Genomic DNA, 16,898 nt, shown 5'->3' with positions numbered 1-16,898 from the left:
CGGAACGGAACATGTGGAATGAAACCGGAACGTTTCAGGCGGAATTTAGCTGAAAAATCCGGAACGGACCGAGATTTAAAATGAGATGAAATTTGTTCCGTTTTGTTCCGTTTTTTAAATTGGTATGAAATGTTTCGGCCGTTCCAGACGGAACAGAACGGAATTGACAACCTTGCTTGAAAGGTTACTTTTTGGGCCCAATAAATTGAGTAGCCCTTAGATAAACATCCTATATTAATACAGAGGCCCAAATGACAGACATCGGCTTCTATTGTGCAAACAGGCAGAACTGCTAGTTTGGAGTTTGGTGCCCCGATAAGTTCCTTGTAAAAGGATGTCATCATGTTATGTCAACAAAATGAATGGTGGACTTGTCAGGAATCGTAGTCAAGCTGATAAAATTACTGACAAGAGATATGTGCAGAAAAACAGATTATCAAAAAGAAGTGACCAGGCTTTTCTTGAAAGGGGATATGGTGAGGATTTTGAAGTGGAAAGGGCTGCCTTTAAAAGCTTTGAGCAATCCAATGATGTTATTGGCAAGACAAAAGTTCCGATGTGGAAAATAGAGGAGAAGATTCAGAAGCTAGGAAACTGGTGTGTAATCTATACTCTTATATATTCTCTCTTTTTTTCTTCATAAGCTCAACTGAACTTTAACTATCCTTTCATTACAACTAACAAGATTTTATTGGCATGTGTGTGCAAATTCTGTGTAGCTAAGCTATTTGGTATTTTGATCTATGCTGTGTAATTGTACCAGTCTTCATGTAACAGAGCAAAGCAATCTGATTCATGTCAAAAGAAGCATTTCCAATACAATGTCTCCGTCCCTGTTTATTTTTCCAACTTTGTGTACTGATACCTGATACATTTTTGAATTCATTGGACTCTGATTTGCCACTGTAACAAGTGGTCCAGAGATTAATGTGCCCCTTCTCCTCACTACATGTTTAGATTACAGTCACACCAAGCAGTTTTGTTGTGGTGGGACAGCCTTAGCCTTGGGGGGCAAGGGGTGCCGTTGGTTTCTTACTTGGTTTGTTCTTTCCAAAAAGCAGGACAGTTCATATAAAAGTAAACAAATTATGGAGGAACAAGTTGTTAAGACATCAATGAAGGGAATGTCTTTTTGTGTGGATGATGTTTTGTTTTAGAAAGTAATTCTCGAGAACCTGCATTCCAGTGGAATTCCTAACTAAATCCATGTGCTTAAAATGCTCATATTCTAAATATTTTTAGCAATTCCTAATAATTTTTAATTTTACTAGGAATGAAATTTGTTCCTGATAATTTCTAATTCAAATCTTGTTTTCTTTGTCTTGGATTTTTTAACATATCCTTTCTTTGTATTTTTAGATGTAATTTTTATATACCAGTATAAAATCAAGTCATAGATATTAAGTTTAGGTAAAAATTTTACATCATAGATAAGTGAACTTTCTAATTCCTAATAATTGTCTATTCCCAATTTTAAATCAGATCAAATTAACTTTCTAATTTCTAATAGTTGTCTATTCTTTCTTCAATGTGGGCATGTGTGCTTGTGTCAATAACGTTGTGAACATACAAGTTCTCTTACATTAAATATGTACATCTATCTTTTCTATGCTTCATTCGAACCAGTCTCATTCTTTGTATCTTTGATGATTCATTTATCATGCCAAGTTGAAGTAGCTCATTGCTTCATTTGAACCAGTCTCATTCTTTGTATCTTTGATGATTCATTTATCATGCCAAGTTGAAGTAGCACATTTCGGCAGGTTAAATGGTGCTGATATTGATATGCCTGAGTGGATGTTCTCTAAGGCAATGCGTAGTGCTAGAGTTAAATATACAGATCATTCTGTATTGAGGATTATCCAGATATTGGGTAAATTGGGCAATTGGAGGCGAGTGCTACAAGTTATCGAGTGGCTTAACATACGAGAACGCTATAAATCCAACAGGCTAAGGTAACATCTTCTCATCTTCTTTGCACTGCTGTTTGTATGCATGAACGGAGAATGCCTTTCTAGAGTACGGAGTACTGAAATTCAAGGAGCAATGGAATTTATCTTGATGCTTGGTAAATTTCAAAGATAATCTCTCAGAGTTTCTTCCCAGACAAAATCTAGATTGTTCTACATAATTGATTAAATTGAACATCATCATACTGCTGGGTGAATCTCTGTCCTGTAAGGAAAGAGAAGCCCACTTTAGTTCTTTGGAGTGTAGCTTTTTTGCAACATATACTCTTTTACCTTTTAACGTTGCAGAAAAAAAGCTTGTTCTGTTTCTAAATATAGTTTTCATGACTTGTATCACTCAATCCAAAATTTTATCCTCTCTTGCATAAGTTCACAAAATTGGAAATTTTGATTGATAATTTGGGTAAATCATCATGTCTTGATACAGTCATGTTTACACAACTGCACTTCATGTACTTGGCAAGGCAAAGAGACCTGTGGAGGCACTCAATTTATTTCATGCAATGCAGGTAATGCTCAAGAATTTTCATCTGATGCCTTGCTCCTTTCTCATGTAATACAAGGTTATTTAATTGAACAATATAAAAGGAAATCCTCACTGACTTGTGTCATTGCTTCTTCTTCTTTTTTTCCCCTGTTCTCTCCAGCAAGAAATGTGTTTGTATCCTGACCTAGTAGCTTATCGTTCTATAGCTGTCACTCTCGGACAAGCAGGATATATGAAGGAACTTTTTGATGTCATAGATAGCATGCGATCTCCTCCCAAGAAGTTCAAATCTGGGGCACTTGGGAAGCGGGACCTAGGGTTGGAACCTGATATTGTTGTCTACAATGCGGTTAGTGACACTTGGCAGTAAACTAGCCGTCTATATCTGGAAAAGATTTGTCTGTAACCTCTGCACTATAATTTTTCCTTCAAAACCCATATTGATGACTGTTAGTTGTCCCAAGCATGTCAAATGTAATTAACTCTGCATGCATGTGTTTGTGGGCATGTGCTCAAAGTCAGCCTGAAATACATGATAGTTCAAAACTGTTATCAAGGTAGAAGCTAATGTTATGGATATTTAAGAAATTGCTAAACCCAGTATAATGCATCACCTTATGCTTATGCTGGATGACATAATAGCCCTCTGAAATTTTTGGATGACAAGTTCGTTTCATTGAATCTACACCTTTCCAAATGATACCCATTAAGCTAAGTTTTGACTTATCTCTGTTATCTAAAAATCTATAGTTTTTCTGCATGTTCTCTAGGTATGAACTGATCTTGTTATCAACAGATTAAACAATAAGCATACTTTGTTAAATTTGAGATGACCTGAAAGGTTGCTTTGTGTTCTTTGTAAAATCATTACTGTATATTGTTTTGAGAGGGCATATTTTCCGTAGTCTTATGATCATTCTAAGAATTTCGACTATCTCATCCATTGCATCTCTTCCCACAAATTGGGTGTAACACCAAGGATGGACTTGTGCCATAACTTGCTGATCATGCATTATCTATTTCCCTTGGCATATTCAATCAATTAGCTGTGAATCATTTCAATTTACATAATGCATAAATCCAGCTAGGATCATCCACGGCATTTTGACATTCCTTCTGTATGTAGGTCCTAAATGCTTGTGTTCGGCGAAAACAATGGGAAGGTGCATTTTGGGTCTTACAGCAGATGAAGGAAAAGGATGTGCAACCTTCTACTGCAACGTATGGACTGGTTATGGAGGTAATAGCTGTTTTTACTATCCATGGTTCTTAACAATATTTCACATCAGCAGAACCTGTATCTTAGATTCTTAGCAATACCTTGTTGTATGAGTTTATCATTGTTCTGATAAACAGCTAGTCATGTTTGCTGACTTGCTACTATGATTATCACTCCATAATTCAACTTTCATAGAGCTGTTCATAGAACTAGACTTCTAATCTAAGCACATGGACTTATTTTTTCTGAGTACAAGTACATCATGAACTGTTGGTTCAAATCCTACCACCAACCTCTATGGTGTCGTCCAGAGATTCATCTCACCTGTTGCCTGGTGCATGATGGCTGAGAGGTTTGAACGTACCCCAGGTTTTACCCAGTGCTAAATAAAAGGTTTAATTTAGAAAAAAGACTTTGATTTGTGCAGTATGAAGTTAGTAACCTAACCTAGGTACATCAGTTTGGTTGAATAGGGTGTCATATGAACTTGCTGTACAATATCAATTCTCTGGTTGGGCTTTCTGTTTCTCATTTTCAATTTTATGGTTCATATTCAAATGACTGCACCTTGATACTTCACAATTAAGATAATTCTAAGGGTTGTTTGATCTTGATTCACTCTCATGTGTTCATGTGGTACTTTCTACTATCTGTTACTGTTGGATTCCAATGTTAGTTTTCAGTAGTAAGAGGGGGTACCATTTCATGGCATCATGAAGTGATAATTTCCCATCATTTTCTGCTCTTTAAGATAGGTGCTCAATCTAGCATCTTTTAGCATCTTTTAGGGTGGTTTTGGTGTGAAATATCATTGTCAAAGCATATGAGCATGAGCTATCCTTTTGACCTGCCTACCATCAAGAAAAATGTTTCCTATGAAAAGCCTCATGTTGTATTATAAAGTGGACTTATGGAACTGGTAACAGTTTGCTAGATATTCTCATTTTCTTGAATATACATCTTAGTTTTTGTAATAACCAGGAAATGATAAAATGGTTTTCTGCCTCATACTTGAGCAGGTCATGCTTGCTTGTGGCAAGTACAACTTGGTTCATGAGTTCTTCAAAAAAGTTCAGAAGTCTTCCATTCCAAATGCCTTAGTTTATAAAGGTGCTTGACTGATCTATCATTTCTTCCATTTGATTTTATAGAACCTCATTTTGAAATCAAATTCTTGTTACATACAGTTCTCGTCAATACTTTTTGGAGAGAGGGTAAGACAGAAGAGGCTGTGTTGGCTGTTAAAGATATGGAAAGACGGGGAATTGTGGGCTCAGCTGCTCTTTATTATGATCTTGCACGCTGTCTCTGTACATCTGGAAGGTGTCAAGAAGCACTAGATCTGGTAATCTTTTTATGCTTAATCTACTATGTTTCTGTTGTGCATGTATGTTTAAAACTGAATATAAAGAACACTGTATTGTAGCTAAACGATCCGCATGCATTGAATGGTGTGTTGCTAATTAGAGTTTATGAGCACGGGGAGCTATATCACTGCAAAAAGCAAAAATCTGTGTATTGATAACTGTTGCCTGCCCAGTTAAGGTTTCAGCTTATACTACTGTTGAATGCACAAAGAATATGCATGTTTTGCAAGTGCGTCTTTGGTTCATTGAGAGACTGAAGAAGCCTTGGGCTGCACAGTTGGGGCCCTTTCCTAACTGCTGGGATGTCTCTTTAGGCATTTAATAGTTTGCAAGCTTTAAAGCTATATATTTTGTACACTCATTGATGCTTTTGTAAAACTCCATGATACAAACAATTAGATTGCAACAGGTTTGGTGTCACTTCAACTACCTACAATTTGTGTGCTTATTATTACCACTAGCTTTTCTTTGAACAAACAATCCATCACAACCTCCTTTCATTTCACAGATTGAGAAAATATGCAAGGTTGCTAATAAGCCGCTTGTAGTAACTTACACTGGCTTAATCCAAGCTTGTCTGGACTCTGGAAACATTCAAAACGCTGTGTACATCTTCAATCAAATGAGGAACTTTTGCCCCCCAAATCTTGTTACTTGCAACATAATGCTGAAAGCGTATCTAGAACATGGATTGTTTGAAGAAGCAAACGAGCTTTTCAACAAGATGTTAGATGATGGCAATCATATCAGCAGAAGATCTGATTACAAGTTTCGGGTAATACCAGATATCTATACTTTCAACACCATGCTTGATGCAAGCATTGCAGAGAACAGGTGGGATGATTTTGAGTATGTTTATCAAAAGATGTTGCGCCATGGGTTCCACTTCAATGCAAACCGTCATCTTCGAATGGTACTGGATGCTTCTAGAGCTGGAAAGGTACTTCTCAAATCTATTGTGATTATTTGAAATTACACTTGTACGTGAACATATTATTGAAATGGATGTTAATAGCATCTCCATAAAAATAACACTAGGCTGCCAAACTGCATCTACGTCCTGACTGAATAGCCTGATTCAAGGTGCTATTATATGAGAACAGTCAAAAGCACTTGTAGGAATAAAATGGATGCCTTGTTGAATTCCTTAGGAGGGATGATAAGAACTTATCTTTTTTAGTACACTTTGGACGCAATCTTTGTAAAATGCTTCTAGGTAATTTCATCTGTTAGAAAATTCTGAATTCTGAAAATTTTAGGAAGTGTAAAATCTCAGAATTCAGAGTTATGAAATCTAACTTTCTTGTCCTTATCCTCTTCAAAATTTTAGATATAAACTGTCAAGAAAATTGCAATTTCTCACTTTATCCTTTCAAGACTTCAGATTTAGTACTAAAAGAATTGTTCATGCCTATATTAATAAAAACAAAAATACATGCAGTATGTGTGTAGTGGCAACGATTAAACAACATCAATAGTGTTCTTTTTGTTTCTAATCTTCAATTCAAGAGAAGTTACAAATTCCCATTGTGACTGTAGGGAGAAGTTTTGGAAATAACTTGGAAGCACTTGGAGCAGGAAGATAGGATTCCTTCGCCGCCTCTTGTCAAACAAAGATTTTGCATGATGCTTGAAAAAGAAGACTTCGATTCTGCTCTTGCTTGTATTACCACAAATTCTGCTGGAGAGTCTCAAGCATTCTGCAAAAGTGCCTGGTTTGAATTTATTCGAAGAAAACGCTCAGCGGTTTAGAAAGGACACCATCATGCGGCTAATGCATGAGGTGCGTGTGCTTGCTGCTCAAAGCAACTCACCAAACCCTGTATTGCAAAATCTATTAATATCCTGTAGTGATTATAATAGGCCTCGTGTAAAGGTTCCTGGATTCAATTTAACATAGATTTTCTGTACAGTTAAATCATGAAAATCCTTGAAATCTTAATGTGATAAGGTTTAGGGTGAGAATGAGTCTTGAAATTATTCGTCCTGAGAATGCCTCAAGACTATGTGGACCAATTAAGGAGTTTCTATCAGTATAAAGCTTCCGCAATCTATCAAGAAACCACTGTAAAGGGCTTGGCGACCTACTACTATGCAAAAGGACTCGATGGGATAGAAACTTCAAATCTGTTGTGTAAAGTAACATTTCAAGCTGTCAAGCTTGTTATAGGTATCCAAGTTCTATGAAGGTGAGGTAAGCCTTTAAAATGGCTTCAGATGTATCTAGATGTATCTACTTGTTAATGCTTGTGATATTGTGTGTTCCTTAGTGTGGTTATAAATAATGTATGAGCAAGGTGTCTTGAAGCCTCGTATTGTGATTACATGCCCAAACTAGCTAGTCGAATAAATGAAGGGACAATAGAGTTTTCGAGGAGATTATTTTTTCTTTTTGGAAAATTGGTTTTTCTTAGTTATTATATTTTTTCTATTTATTTTAAAATATTATGTTTAATAATTTTATTTTTTATTTTGTTTATGAATTTTATTGTTTTTTTTAATTTTCAAGGTTTTTAGTTTGTTTAGGTGTTTTTTTTAGTTTATTTAAGGAGTTGTAAATCTCTTACAAAGGAAAACTACTTGACATGGTAAATTATTAAGAAATAAAATTTTGAATTCTGGTTTTTGGTGTGATGATCCTTTTTAGTAGAAATTGTGTTGTTTGTTTTTGCTATTTTTTTGTATTATTTCTGTTTATATTAGATGGTATCAGAACCTAACAATCTTTGATTATTGTTTGCTTGTTGTATGCTGTTAAATAACCATAGCTGGAAAAAATAATAAAAATAAACATGTTCAAGGAGAGGATGAAGAGGTTTTCTCTTTAGAAAAACAGGTTCATGAGCTAGAAATTGAGGATATACAAAGGTAGATCGCAAAGCTTACGTGATAATTGAAATAAAACACCCAACAAGAATAAGAGGAGAGTAATTGTGAACCATGGCTAATCTAGAGGAGGCAACCTTTTAATTGGGCAGCACTTCATGGAGATTTTGATTTTTAAATTAAACTTTCTAATTTTGTAGGAACTTTACAAGTGGAAGAGTTTTATCGTTTAGTTGAATGAAGTATAAAGGATTTTCAAGTGCATAAAAGTTTAAGAGCAGATAAGGGTGAAGCTTATTGGTATTAGATTAAAAGGGCGAGCTTATGCTTGGTGGAAGCAATTAAAGAGAAAGATAAAGGAACACTTTTTTCCGTTTGGATACATTTAAACTTTTTACAATGACTCCATACATTGGGATGGGAGAACTATTGCTAAGTACATTGAAAACTCTACCAACGGTGACTAAGAATGATTTTTTTCAGAAAGAGTAGTTGATTGCTAGGTACTTAAAGTAGATTATGATAGTTCATGCAAGATGTATTGTGTTTGCATTCTTTATAAATAGTTTTGTAAGCCTATAAGAGAGCTTTGATTATGGATAAACAATAAGTTATTAGGGTAATTAACAAAGGTGGCTTTTGATTTGACCAAAATAACAAGGAGGTGTGCGCTAACAAAAAAAATATCATTCATTTAGCCCGAATCGATAACTAAATATATCACAAGTTAAAGTTCAAGTTCTAGATATGATTTTAAAATTTTAGTGTTTTAGATATGATGAATTAGGACATTGAATTTTATAAGTGTCATAAACCAAAGAGTCGTAAGTGTAAACATTTGTAAGTAAAATAGCATAATGAGAAGAGAAGTGATCCTATTTATGATGATTAATATGGTAGTGAGGAGGTTTTCTAAGATAATGATGGTGCTACCCTCAATTATCCAAAAGAGTTTGCTTATTCTTAAAAGTGATTCAAATCATGATTGGCTACACACTAGTCTTTTTCTTTCAACTTGTACCTTCAAGGACAGTGTATTTAATTTGATTATTGATAGTGGTAATTGTGAAAAGGTGGTGTTAATTGAAGTAGTAGAGAAGTTGCAACTTAAAAAAAAAAACACCATATACCCTACAATTGAAGTAGATGAATCGAGATCCCAATGTAATCATGGATGAATATTATCTTGTTTTATTTTTTATAGGTAAGAGATATTTATATAGTATTTGATATGATGTTGTGTCTATGGATGTATGTCATTTAATGCTGTATAGACCATGATAATATGATAAGAATGCCATGCATAACAAACAATGTAATACTTATACCCTTAATATAGTAATGAAAGAAAAGGGAAGTTGTTAAGAGCGAACATAAAAATATGTTGTTTTTATCCTAATTTATCGAAATGAAAAAAGAGAAGAGAGAGAGATAGAGAGAAAGGAGATTTTAGAGAATCAAGATGACATGAAAAGGGTATGATATGGAATAAGTCATTGGTCGCTACTAATGGTTCTACTAAGATTGAGATTATACTAGTATAAAAACTATTACTAATCTTCAAGGACTTTTTAGCCATTCTTATCGTGTCATTTTTGCAGCAACAAAAATAAAAATAAAAAAACTACTACACATGCCTTCATCTCTTTGCTATCTTCTTTTTATCTCTAAAAAGGAGATAAAAAATGAATAAAATGATCAATGAAGAGTAAAAAAAAAAAGGAGTTTATTTTACTTGAAAAATATTAAATTAATATATTTTTTATGATTTTAATGTTAAAAAAATCAATTCTTGTTTTTTCTTTGGACGATAATTTATTTGTTTTTTAAAAAAAAAACAATGTAAGGTAAATAGTATATTTAAACTCTGTTTTTTTTTCATTTCAAAAGTGTTTTTAAAAAAATTAAAAAATTAATTTTTTTATTTGCTTCAAATTGATATTTTTTTAGTGTTTTTCATATCATTTTGACGTGCGGATATTAAAAAATAATTTTTAAAAAAATAAAAAATTATTTTAATTTTATTTTTTTAGTAAAAAAATACTTTTAAAAATAACCACAATCACACTCCCGAACACCCTTATTAGTGCCTGTTTGAGAACTAGTGGCTTTTGTCTCCTTTTTTTTCCCCTTAAAAGCTAAGTGTTTGAAAAGATTTTTAAAAGTTATTTTGAAGCTCGATCAACATATATATATAACCTGTTAGTGATTTTATATGTATTAGATGGAACTGAGATTATATTTATTTTTAAAGTCCAATATGAAGATATTTTTCGTGAATAGAGTAATATAGCATATAGTTTACTACCGATCAAGGATTAGATATCACAAATTTAACCACATTTTTTTAATCAATTAAATACTTTTAGCTTTTGATTTTTTTTTTCCCATCCGACAATGGTAAAAAATATTATTATACAATTACACATCAAGAAATCTTGGTTAAGTTTTTCTTGTGTCGTGAATTATTTTCTTTTATAATTTACTATAATGCCATCGAACTGTTATAAAACCAGTAATAACACTAGGAGCAAGTCGGCGGTGGCTTGGGACGGCCATTTCCATGGCCACTAAGATCCCGTTTGGCTACGCGTTAGAGTTTGCGTTTCTTCAAAAATGCACTGAATAAATGTTTGGTTAAGAAAAAAAAACTACTTAATGTGCATCGGTCTCCCACAAATAAATTGCGTGCGGAACGCATGGAGATGGAAAGCAGCAAGCTACTGCTTTCTTGGCGCGGCAACAAAAGGCAACCATGCTACACTGCTCACTGAACAGTGTAGCATGCCTCCACTTTTCACTGAACAGTGGAGGCATGCTACACTGTTCAGTGAATAGTGTAGGATGGTTGCCTTTCGTGGAGAAGTAAAATGCATTGAACCGGAGTCCGACCCAGAAAAAAAAAATTATTTTTTAATTGTGTTATATTTGCTTGATGACATAGTATTTGCAGAATTTGATCACAATTCTAATTTGTTCCTGATTATATTTTACAAGTTATGTTGTTGCGTGTTAAAGAAACCAAGAAAATTGTTGGATGTATTTCAGACGTGATGGAATTGTATATCGTTCAATGGAATAATAAAAAAAAATATTTTATATAAGTATGATTTATTTTTATGATTTAATAGCAATAGTTAAAAATCATCATATTAAAATATATTTTTTAAAATTATTTTATAACCTCAATTTTAAAAGCATTCTTAACCAAACACATTAAATTATTTTTTCTTCAATCTCAAATTTCCAGTTTTAACCAAACATCTATTTTTTACCACCTCAATTAAAAGTACTTTTTTATAAAATAATTTTCAAACTACAAACAATAGCTACAATAATTACCACAACAACTCTAACTATCCATTCTGACAACACATTTATCTCATAAATACCACAGAAAATTGTGCAAGTCACACATTTTATCCACCATTTAGCCCGATAAACACTAGTCTGCATAAGCTTCAAATAACCATTCCATGGTGTCGCGTCTTGGAGGTTCCTACAACAGTTAAAATAGCTAACACGGTGTTAGCCATTGAAAGATAAACAACGCTAAAAATTCAAAATGGTTGGAGTTAGATAATATATTATCAATATATAGATTTATAAATCTATATTTTTATAATAAGCGGGAGCCAGTTTGCCTTTTTTTTTTTTTTAATCTTGGGGTCAACTAAAGAGTGTTTTTTAGCTTTTAATTGCATTTGCTACTAAAAAGTAATTGGTTAGTAATCTCAGTAATAATCTTGTTGGTTGTTATTAAATGAAATTAGCTAAGTTAAAATTGGTTAGGCAAGAAATGATTAGGTAATTTTTTTAGAAAGCAAAAGTCTAATGACATTTTAAATTATTGACTTCATGGTTATAATTTTTCAATTTTAACAAATCATCATTAAATTCATATGTATATAAAGTATTTTAATTTTAAGATTTAATGGTTTGTTTTTAAGAATCATAATTGTATATAAAGTTGATGATTTTAAAATAAATAATACTGCATAGACAATGCAATAAATATAAGTTAAATTATTTTATAAGAATGATATTAGAATAATGCTGGATTGCTATTGATTTTATCATTGATATGTGTATATTTTGATACATAGTAGAAGCTAAATAATAATGACATTTGATAGTGTCCGTCCTATATATTCCACAGAAAATAATGATTTATGGTTATTAATATAATGATTTATGGTTTTAATATTATCATTGATCACAAGTATAAATTTGGTTAACATAATAATAAAAGATAATAAGATATTAGTATCTAATAATTGCTTTTGATTATAATTGATTTGGTTAATTTTGATATTAGTCTAAAAGAATGTTGGGATATTGAGAAATAAATCATTCTTAAAATAATGAAGTCTAATTATTGCTTTCATTAATTTAAATACTTTAATTGGTTCTCTCTCCTCAGCATACTACAAAGTAACGGAATAATTAAAACCCCAATTTACCTAAACATGTGTACCCATATGTTGATTGGGATATGAGAAATCTTGGGCCACTCAGAGCCATTCTCCTTTCTACAATTTTCTTTAAGATGTGGACATCCCCATAATCACCAATTCCTTTAATTTGGAGAGGCCGTTGAATGGCTGTTGAACTTGGCATATACTTGAGATTCTTGCAATTATAAATCAGAAGAGGATTGAAGAGAAGAAAGGTTGGCCATCCATTCTGGCAATGCTTCCTCTAACTCCTCTCCATCGAAATACATTATCCTAATTTCTCGAGGGCAGTGAGGTGTTGAAGTTGGTGTGGTACACTCTTCAGTTTATCCCATCCAATATCTGAATAGGGATTTGAGGGACCCACTCAAGTTGAGGTGTTGGAATGAGTTTAAAAACTCCTACAGGAAAAGCCTCCATCTCCTCTTGAGAAACCACCGATGCTCAATTCCTGCAGTTGGGTGAGGCCGCCCAACCAATCATCCTCTGGGATATCTCTGCAAACTGGGACACCTGGTGATTTCTAATTCAACAAGAGAAGGCAAATTGTCGTAAACCATGCCAATCAATACTGATGAGCTTATCACAACAGCTAATCCATAAACTTCGAAGCGAAGACAATTCTTGAAAATCATTGCTATGGATAAGCTCACTCCAATCAATTATTGATAATACCTCTAGAGATGCACAATATTGTAGTCCGCTTGGAAGAGCTCCCAATTTACACCCATTAACAATCAATTTCTTCAAAGAATTCAAATCTCGGAAATCACCAGGAATTGAGATCAACTCACCGCACCCATATATACCCAATTCCACCAGAGCTGTGCAGTGTTGTACGCTTGGAATGGATGCCAGCTTTGGACAGCTCCGTATACTTAAAACTCGAAGAGACGTGAAGCCATGAAATTCACCAGACAAATATCTCAGCTCATCACAATACTGAATGCTCAACTCTTCAAGACTAGGAAATACTGCAACAACTTCTCCACCTGGTACCATCCATTCTTTAAGACCATACATCCAGGATAGAGTGAGTATTTGTAGTGCTGGAAACAGTACACCTGCGCTGTCTCTGCTGCTATAGAACTCATTGCATATACATTTCACATTAGGCATTCCACTCATCTTTAGAATCTTAAGGCGTGGAAGACATCCAAGTGTTGGGAGTTGTCAATGCACAACTCTTCAAGACGGAAATACTGCAACAACTTCTCCACCTGGTAATTTCCATCCCTCTGCTGCTATAGAACTCATTGCATTAGGGAATCTTAAGGAGTTCCAGTGTTTTGGGATAAGGAGGATATACTTGGAAACAGTACACCTGCGCTGTCTCTGGCTGCTATAGAACTCATTGCCTATACATTTCACATTAGGCATTCTACTCATCTCTAGAATCTTAAGGCGTGGAAGACATCCAAGTGTTGGGAGTTGCCTCAACTTGCCACACCCCTCAATGCACAACTCTTCAAGACAAGGAAATACTGCAACAACTTCTCCACCTGGTACCATCCATTCTTCAAGACCATCCATCCAGGATAGAGTGAGTATTTGTAGTGCTGGAAACAGTACACCTGCGCTGTCTCTGCTGCTATAGAACTCATTGCCTATACATTTCACATTAGGCATTCTACTCATCTCTAGAATCTTAAGGCGTGGAAGACATCCAAGTGTTGGGAGTTGCCTCAACTTGCTGCAGCCTTCCAATCTCAGCACCGTCAGATTATTGAGTTGCAATATCCATGATGAGAAATTTTCACCTCCATAACCCTCAATTGTCAAGCTTCTTATGTCTGGGTGAGGCTGCAGGCCTTCCAGCACATCCTCGCTATCGACACTGCTGTTACCTTCATCACCACTCCATTCAAACACCAATTTGTTCATTCTTTTTCCACTCAGTTCTGCCTTCTCAGCTTCTTCTCTGTCTCTCACTTGCTCAAGCTTGCATATCTTCAATGCTCCTCTTAGTTCTTTCAAACATCCCAGCTCTTCAACCATATGATCTGGACCCACAGCGAATATCGGTAGAGTTTGAAGGCGTGTTAAGAGTCTCACCTCAGCTGGCACTAGCTTGGGATCATCAAAATGAAGATGTCTCAAGCTCACTAAATTCCTCACTTTCTGGGGAAGCTTTTCTAGTGACTCGCAATCAGTGAATCTTAATGTTTCCAAATGGTAGAGCTTGGTGATGGATTCCGGCAATGCTCTGATAGCAGTATCCGAGACATCAAGATATCTCAAATGTCTCAGCTTGCAAATTGAATCTGGTAACTCTGTGATATCAGACCATCGCAATTTCAGAGTTCTCAAGCTTTTGAATTTCCAAGACCCATTGAATACATCAACATCAACCATTGAGAAAACAGTTCGCAATTTTCTAGCATCAACCGCTGGAAATGCTGCCTCAACATCCCCACGAGATATGAGATTCAGATGACGAATATGAGATGCGCCATCAACGGCCGAATCCGCCTCCAGATTTAACACTTCTGATTTTGAGACCTGTAATGCAAGATCATGCACTAGATCATGCATCTTGCAACTTGTTACGATCTCACACTCATTCCTTTCAATATCTTGGAAAAAGGAATTTGCAAGCAAGTCATTGAAATACTTGTTGCCTTCGTCTTCCATCCTCCCATTTGATGGCCTGAGAAAACCTTCAGCCATCCAAAGTTGAACCAGCTCTTCCCTTTCAATTTCAAAATCTTTAGGGAAAATGGAACAGTATGCAAAACATTTTTTCAGTGCTGGCGATGACAGGTAATCAAAACTTAATCTCAATATGCGCAAAGGATTTTTATTTACATCCCGAGAATCCCAATTTCTACTCTTTAGAATTGACTTGCCACACATCTGCCTGCTTTCCGTGAAGAGTTTCCTCCAAACATTAGCAAGCAACGGAAGCCCTCCACATTTCTTTGGCAATCTCTGTTCCAATAGACTCCAAGTCTGAAGCTATTGTTTCTCGTCCACCCCCACTCACCTTTTGCTTAATAATGGACCAACATTCATCATCTGTTAGTTTTCCTGGCTCGTGCTGAATACCAGGAGAAGTCTCCATCATGTCTGCGACTTGCTTTTTGCGGGTTGTAACAACAACACCATTCCCATTCATGCTGGTAATTTTTAACAGTTGCTCCTTCAAATCATCCCACTTATCACGGTCTTCATTCCACACATCATCAAGAACAAGAAAAAATGTCTTACTTTCCAGCTCTTTCCTAAGGTTTTCCATAATTGCATCTAGATTGGTCAACCCACCAATAGATTTATCAATCTTTTGCAACATCTCTCCTAAAATCCTCACTTTACTAAAATCATTAGAAACACAAACCCAGATTGTTAAATCAAAGTGTTTTCTCTCCCGCACTACTTCACAAACTTTTTTTGCTACAGTAGTCTTTCCAAGGCCAGCCATCCCCACTATAGGGACAACCGGAAGGACATGTTGGTGTTTGGTCAAGCTAGTCAGTAATTCCATAACTTTAGAGACATCATCCTCCCTTCCTACAACTTCTGAGCTGTCAAGGAACGAATGTGTCTCTCGATCTGGGTCCCAGCTAACTTCTTGAGCTCTATGTACAGGTAGAGATGTCAATCCAAGCCCAAATCCGGCTGCATCTTTCCGGATTTCATCCAGGGCTTCATTGATCTTCTTAACTTTTTGACCCATAATCAAACGGAATGCAACAGGATTGTGGAGTGAAAACCAATCACGTACCTTTCCCTTCTTTTGGTCTTTTCGGAGAATCTCATAAGCAAACTCGTCCAGAACATCTTCAGCATCGTAAGCTACATCCTGTAGGTTCTGCAGCCAACGCTTCACAGACTCGTCTGTTACTGCCCTTCTGGCTGCGTCTTGGAGCACATCTTTGATCATGGTCAAGGACTGGTTGAGCTTTCGCAGCTGGCCCTCCAATCCCCAAGCAAGTCCGATCCCTTTAGCAGCAAGTTCGATCCCTTTAGCAGCAATGGAACTCACCCTTTCCAAGGCAAACGGAAGAAGAAGCTCTGCTGCCATATTCTCCGTCTCTGTTTGTTTTGTTTGTTTGTTTTTTTTTTTTTGGGTGGGGGGTCAAAGAAGAAATTTTGAGCACAAGAGAGATAGAAGCATGGTGTGAAATATTAAAAGATGAAACGGAGCATAGTTGCATGAGGGTCCCTTCCTCCCTAATTGATTGATGGCTGTTGGCAGCATCTTCCACGAACCACTACTGTCATGTTGCTAAGAAAATTCCACGGACGCCTTTGTCGGCATGTTATTTGGTATCACTTTATACCAAATACCATGCCGACAGGAGAAAACGATTCCAAGCTATTGATCATGAACCTGAGAAATTGATGGTATATTTATTTTTGAGATAGTTTTTGTGTTTATAATTTTTAAAAATTAAGTTTTAAAAAGATATGGTTGGATGAGGTTATTTGGATTTAGATATTTATTTGATAAAAATTATAGTTAAGGTTGATAAAAATTATAGTTAAGGTTTATATACAGTAAAAATATGTATATAAATGTTTGGTTGTTATTACTTTTTAAAAGTGTTTTTTACTTTGAAATGCATTAAA

The 16,898-nt window shown here is 35.1% G+C and overlaps 2 pseudogenes; one reads left to right on the top strand and one right to left on the bottom strand.

Moving 5' to 3' along the window:
* The first annotated feature begins 282 nt into the window (after positions 1–282).
* Positions 283–16,898, top strand: part of LOC118062011 (pentatricopeptide repeat-containing protein At1g30610, chloroplastic-like) — a 29,741-nt pseudogene continuing 13,125 nt past the window's right edge.
* LOC140954577 (putative disease resistance protein RGA3) lies at positions 12,509–16,397 on the bottom strand (annotated as a pseudogene).

This window comes from Populus alba, chromosome 1, assembly GCF_005239225.2.
Source record: "Populus alba chromosome 1, ASM523922v2, whole genome shotgun sequence".
NCBI classification, from domain to species: domain Eukaryota; kingdom Viridiplantae; phylum Streptophyta; class Magnoliopsida; order Malpighiales; family Salicaceae; genus Populus; species Populus alba.
The sequence above is the reverse complement of the archived record's forward strand: the minus strand, read 5'-3'. Positions and strand labels throughout refer to the sequence as shown.